The following is a 7,212-nucleotide window of genomic DNA, read 5'->3' on the forward strand; positions in this document are numbered from 1 at the left end:
TTTATTACTAGCATGTATTGAGGTGTGGGCCGAGGTTTTCAATTTCCCACCCTGGGTGCATACAATCACACTCTTCAAAAATGTTAGGGTTTTTTTTTTTTTATTTAATTTTTTTAAAGTCTTGTAGATGCTCTCACATAAAAAAATAACCTCATTCCATTCTCAAGTAAAATAATATATTTATATAATAAAGCATAACGGAGGACCCCACTCCAATTGCATATATATGGTATAAACAACCCCTCAAACTACAGTGAAATGTGGTCCACACCACCTACTTTTTTACCCTTCCTCTTCACCCCCTTCCATTTTATTATTTTTCTTCTTCCCCATGCCTACCCCTTTTCAATAATATCCCTTAAGTTTTACTGTTTTTCCTCTTTTGCCTCCTTTTTCAATAATACATTTCTAACTCCAACAAAGGACTTGCTCAAGAGGCATGGGGATATAGGCTGATATTTCTCTAACTTGTGTTTCAATAACGGGTAACGTGGTCGAGCTACTTGCACTGTCTGGTTTAATCGTTTAGTGGCTCTTCTTACCTCTTGAACCCTTAGGAGGATGTTCGGACCATAGGTATGAACAAATTCTAATCTACATAATAAAACAAATGGTGAACTGCACTCAAGTATAATTTGTGAGGTATAAAGATTGAGACAAAGAAGTGAAGTCCACAGAATCCCACTTATTACATTTTCTCTTCTCATCTTCAATTTTGTTGTCTTCCCCCCTTTTAAATAATATCTTTCTAACTTGGCTAACCCCAAAGAGGATGTTTGCGTTGTAGGCACTAACAAACACTAGTCTATATAATAAAAGACAATGGTGGGTCCCCTTCTACTCATTTTCCAAATGGATCATCCATCACATTGACTTGTCCAAGATCCAAGATGACTTGTTCAAGGCAAGATTACTCCTAGGGGTGACAATGGGACAGTCTCTGTCATGTGTAAGATAAGTGTATTATGAAAAATTATCTAACCTAAACCCAACTCATTTAATAATCATGTGAAAAACTTAAATCCGAATCCAACACGTTTAGGTAATCTAACTCAACCCATGTAACCTATTCAAAAAATTATAAGCTCGAGTGGAAAAAATAAGTTTCATTTCCACCATAAAAAATAGTTTTGTGAATTTAAGTCAGACATATATTTATGACAAAACTAAAACCAACACAAAGGAGAGAAGAAGGCGTGCATTTCTCAAAAAGAGGTTGCCAAAAAATCTGATTTGTAGATACTTAATGGTTTACATCATATGATTCTACTAAGGGTATGTTTGATTGCACAACAAATCATTTATTATAGAAATTCCTTATTTTCTGGTTTTTGAAAATTAAATAAATTAGAATTTTCTTTGCCTATAATATTTTCCGTCCGAATGAGAAAATCTTTTCTTACCCCTCCCCCAAGAAAATGATTTGCCATGGAATTGTTGCCAACTCACTCTAGCAGTGTAGCCTGTTATTTGTAATTTATGCGTTTTATGTTGCTACAATGCCTGTTGTTTGTAATTTACACGTTATGTTGTTGACTTGCTGCAGCGGTGTAGGTTGGTGGTGATTGTTATAATAAGAGTAAAACTATCTTCACTATGTTAATAAGATCTCACCCTTAGTAAGGGTCCTTGGGCTCACCTCGTGGCATTCAAACACACAATCTAATGTTTCAAGTTGTAAATGACAAAATTCTAGAACTTTCAAAAAAAAATTGCAAAAAAATTTATTTTTTAGTGTCAAAATTTAATTTTAAGTTTTGGAGTTATGTGAAAGATCGGTTCAAAGCCTTGGATCAAGCTTAAAACAAATTGTTTTTTGAAGGTTTTTTTTTTTTTGTTTTTGAGGGGGTGGGGGTGTGCCTGATTTTTTTCGATGTAACTTAGAGGGATGTGGTCTTGGATTGTTGATGTGGTAATCCATTTGAATAGCAAACCCTTAATAAGGTTGAAAATCTTACTAAGCTGGTAAGAAAGGGATTTCACTTACAATAATTGAGTCTGACTAGCCTTACTAATTAGGATTTTCACTCTTACTAAGGGTCCTTGGATTCACCTTGTGACATGAGAAAAAATAACATGAAAAAATTCTTTATGGTGGTAGGGGACAAATTTCTATGAATTTTGAATTTTCTTTTCAAAAAAGTTATTTTTCACTATTGAATTTTAATTTTTGAAGTTAAGTGGAAGTTTAGTAGCTGTAAAACCCCAAATTTTCAATTCGTATCTCGAGAAAAAAATAAATAGTGGAATTTTAAGAAAATCTTGAAAGTGGGACTTAGGGGTAAAATTTTAGGATGTTTCTGATTATTTTTAATAGAATCTGACCTCACCATTGGATTTTAAATGATCGAAAAACATACTTTAGCCTGTAAGCACGCTCAAGTGCGAGTCCAAATAGAAAAGTTGCAAAATCCTCGATTACCGGGTTGGACCAGGTTAAAATAGTAATTTTTTGTTAGAGAAAGAATTAGTAAGATTCGATTATATCATTGGGTTTGTAACGAAAAATTATTGAATATGGACAATTTATATGCCATTTTTAGAGATCAGGAAATCGAATTATCGTCAAAAATGAAAACGACATCAAGTTTAGGGGTCACCTCAGGTCAAAAATATAAATTTTTGATGGAGACATAATTTGTAGAAATTGACTGCACCATTAGATCCGGAATGAAAAATTAGGCGAAATAGAATATTCATTTGTCAGTTTTGAAGTCCGAATGATCAAATTATCATCGATCAAAACAATTGACAAAATATCGAATTCGTCCCAAATTTTATATAAATAAAAATTTTAATTTTTTTTTTTAAAACTCGTCTTCTCCAACTGTCCAACATACAACGAAAATAAAAACGAAAAAAATTCATTTTTCTTCGAATTTCAATCGCAGATCTACGACAAACAGCTCGCCATCGACGATCGACGCAGAAGGGAGAAATGTCCGCAGCCTCATTCTCTACAAAACCCACCCAAATTCCTTCCGTTTTCTTGTATTTTTCACCCCGTATCGTCAAAAATCAGCCATACGTATATACGGAGATTTCGAAACTTTGACCTCGGATTTCGTCCGTTTCTGGGTCAAACCGTCTTCCGACGTAGAAGGGAGAAACGTTTGTAGCCTCGATATCTATAAAACCCACCCAACCTTTTTTCGTTTCACTTTTTATTTCACCCGATATCGTCAAAAATCAGCCGTATTTATATACGGGAATTTCGAAAACTTCGACCTCGAATTTCATCAATTTCGGGGTCAAACCGTCTTTCGCCGTAGAAGGGAGAAGAGACGAGCACATCGAGATCTTCGAAACCACCAGGCCAGTTTCGAAAATCAACCGCTTCGAAGTTCGGTCAGTCTCGATTCCCATGCCGATCGCCTCGATTTCCGCGTACACGCATCGATCCTTTTGCCTAGACATTGTAAGAAACTCTCAATTTCTACTAGTAATCGTAGATTGTGAAAATTGCATTTAGGATTTTATCGGAAAAATTTTGATGTATTTCCAAAATATAGAATTCTTTTGTTATTTAAAAATTCACGCCAGAAATTGCATGTTTGATATGTTTAATTGTAATTTTTAACAAATTATACATGGGTAGGGTATTTTAACGGGTTATTTCATAAATTGGGTCTTATGCACTGCTCGGACCCCGTTTTAATATGAAATTTGTATTTTTTTTTATATTATTGATGGAAATAAATTCTATAGTTGAAAAATGTGATTTAATATTCAATGAACTCATATTGAGTTGATGAATATCAGAAAATAGATATTTTATGAAGAGATTGAAAACTGTAACAATCGAAAAAAGGGAAAAAGGGTATGAAACGGTAAAATGTCAGAGTCACACCCGAGGGGTGATGTCTGCATTTTACGTTATTGTGTTGTGTGCAGGTTGGTGAACAGATATCCAGGGATAATATTACTGGTTGCATGTTTATTTACTTTCTGTTAGCGCGAGACGCTGTTTACGTTTTCATTATGTTATTTATTTTAGGCCGGGTGACTACACTTGCATGGTAGGAAACTGGATATCTATTCTCAACCTTGTATTATTAATTTCTCTTTTATTTTCAAATGAAAATGACATATATATGTAGCTATCTTGTGAGTTGTTAAAGAGTTTGTGAATGCCTGAAGGGATAGTGCGTCATATAATCCGGAGTGGTGTACTATCCTGGGATGTACGGTAGGAACCACCAAGCTCATACGTGGTATGGGACGCGTATGAGAGTGGAGTCACAACTGGAATCCGGGTTATTCCTCTTTATCTTTACCAGTGAACTTGTTATGTAAAGGTGGTCGTATACGAATGGTTTGTATATTTGGGAATCACATGCACGCCTGATAGGCATAGACGAAGATGATTAGTCAGTGATCACTAACAATCTATAGTAGTCGAACGTTTGGACACATAAAAAAGAGACCCATTGCTTACGGTCACGTCAAACGGCCAGCCTGAGCCGGATAAATGGTCAACCAAACGTGGTAAGTGCAACGATTGGCCACAAAATCAGGAACTAAAAACCAGAGAAGAATTGTAATATCATGTCCCGACTGGGAGTGATCCAGTCGTGAATCCCAACTCTCTAATTCCAATACTCCATCATTGTGTATTATGTATCTGTTGCTTATTTTGATACATAAAATGAAATGCACGTTTAATGTTTCCATTTGATCAATTAGATTTATATAAAAAGAGAATGTTATAGTGAGTAATGCTGATTGATGTAATGTGAGTTTTAAAACATTTAGTTGCTCATCCCTGGTTATATGTACCAGTTAATCGTAATTTCTTCTGTAAAACTTTGATTATTTTAAAATGATTCAGTATGCTTATTCGTTCATGTTAAGAGGGGTTATTGGCAGAAATTGTTTGTTTCCCTACTGGGTAACCATTGTTACTCACCCTTTCCTTCTCCATTTTTTAGTTTCAGATTTGAAGTTTGACGAAATAAGTGGAGAAAATGAACGAGGATCATTTGGTTGGTCAGATAGACAACCAGAGTTCGTCACCTAGTAAGTACTAGGGCTATACTCCCTAGTGGTGTCAGTTTCTCCAGGTAGTCTTATGGATTCTGTCTTGAGTGTTAGGAATTTTGTATAATCCTGTATATAATTTTTCTTCTTCCGCACTCTGATATATCGGACATTATTAGACGTATATAGGCTTCCGCTAGTATTATATTTTGTTTGTTATATGCAGGATTGTATGTCGTTTATCAGGTGCAGGTTGAATCGCCTTGGAATGCTAACATAAATAGAGGAGACCATGCCAAAATTTCGAGGTGCTACCTCGTACCTTGAAATCTGACATGGGGATTTGTGTTAGCGTTCGACGGGGCGCCACAGTAGCCGTCCATTTTTAAAACCTCAGATAAATACCAAAAGATTTTCTTTTGTTGGATTTGCGTTTTTTAATGTAATCCTTCTGAAAACAAGGAGTCTTTAGTAAGACATAAAATCTTACCAAGTTAGTAAAAATCATTTGACTCAAATGGATTATCACATTGGCAATCCAACACCAAAATCCTTTAGATTTCATGAAAAAACTCACATCCAATTTTTTTTTTCTTAGAAAAATTATATATTTCGAACTTGAATAAAGGTTTTGAAACTACACAAGTATGAAACTCCCAAATCTAAATTATTTTTTGTGAAATTTTCCATGATGTGCTCAAATAATGGAAAAGGATTTGTCTGTGCAAATCATTTGTCAAACAATATTTTCTTTGCAGTCAAACATGCTCTAAGTATAAATAAAAAAAGGGGAAAAAGAGAATGACATAAATTATAAAAGAAAAAAATGGAGGGATATCGAGAATAATAGAAAAATTGAGAGAGATGGAGATAGAAATGTATCTATCACCTGTGTGGTGATGTTCTTTTTCAGAGACGAAGAAGATGAGAAAAAATTATGTAGCAATAAAGAACCTCAGTAAAGAAAATAAAGATTTAGGATTTTGGCCATCATATTAGTTTTTTAGAGAGAGTTTCCTAAACTTTAAGCTTAACACTTAATTATTTTATAAATATATTAAACACCCTCTATATTGTAAAATAGCGTGGGGTTCTATTAACATAGGACATATGATTTAAGAAATGATATGAGATCATAATAGCATAAACACAAAATCCAACAATTGAGATTTTATGTGTATCTCAACAACATATATCTCGATGATACTTGTCTCGATGATAATTTTCAATCATTAGATTTTGTATTTACATAGTCGAGCTCTTGTGTCATATTTTGAATCATATTTCTTCAATCAACCGAATCCAAACCTTTAAAAAATTTGAAAAGAAAAACATGTATTAAGAAAATATGTGCAAAAAAAGTCTTATGAAATTCTAGCAAAAATAGATAAATTCAAAAATCCTTGGAAAATTATTGATATTTGAGATACATCTTATGTTTCATGATTTAAAATTTAAAATATAGTATAAACAAGTTGGATTGTATGTATGTCAACTCGATGAATATTAATGACATGATAATTAAATGTGTTAAAACAGATTAAGCAAATTGACTAGCTAACCTAAACACAACCTATTTAATAATCGAGTTAGATGGATCAACACGATTATAATTCAAACACAATTAGGCTCAACCCAAACCCACTCACTTGTGTTGTTCCCAGGTTGTCTTAAGATTGCTACCCCTAATGACTCTAACGTATCAACTCAGTATATGGAGAGGGGGGAGGGGGCATGTATGTAGGTAGAGAATTCTTCTCTGATGTGTCTGAGCAGGGAAACTTGTCGCCGCAACCCAAGTCCAAACAGACAAAATAATTACACTTCCCACTATCCACTTTTCCTTTCTCACATTTCTAATAATTTCTTATGGTACCAAATTGCCCCTACTAATTTGAATTAATCCCAAGGGAGTAATAATGTCAAGCAATAGTACAATCGATGTATATTTGTTGTCAATTATCTGAGTAAGAAATCTCCACTCTCCTCCAATATCCACTGAATTGGGATGAGTTGTGGCTGAGTTGAGAAAGTTATTTTATTAGATTACCACTCATCCTAGTTACTAAATCAAGTTTGATTCCATTTTTTAATACGAAGAAACTAAAAAATTCAGTCGGGTTGAAACAACTTTAACTTGGCCAATATGATTTCAAAATTACTTACCCAAACATATTTTTAATAAATTTATCAAAATATATATATATATATATATATATATATATATATATA

Source organism: Akebia trifoliata, chromosome 9 (assembly GCF_017979445.1).
Source record: "Akebia trifoliata isolate Shusen 1 chromosome 9, ASM1797944v1, whole genome shotgun sequence".
Lineage (NCBI taxonomy): Eukaryota > Viridiplantae > Streptophyta > Magnoliopsida > Ranunculales > Lardizabalaceae > Akebia > Akebia trifoliata.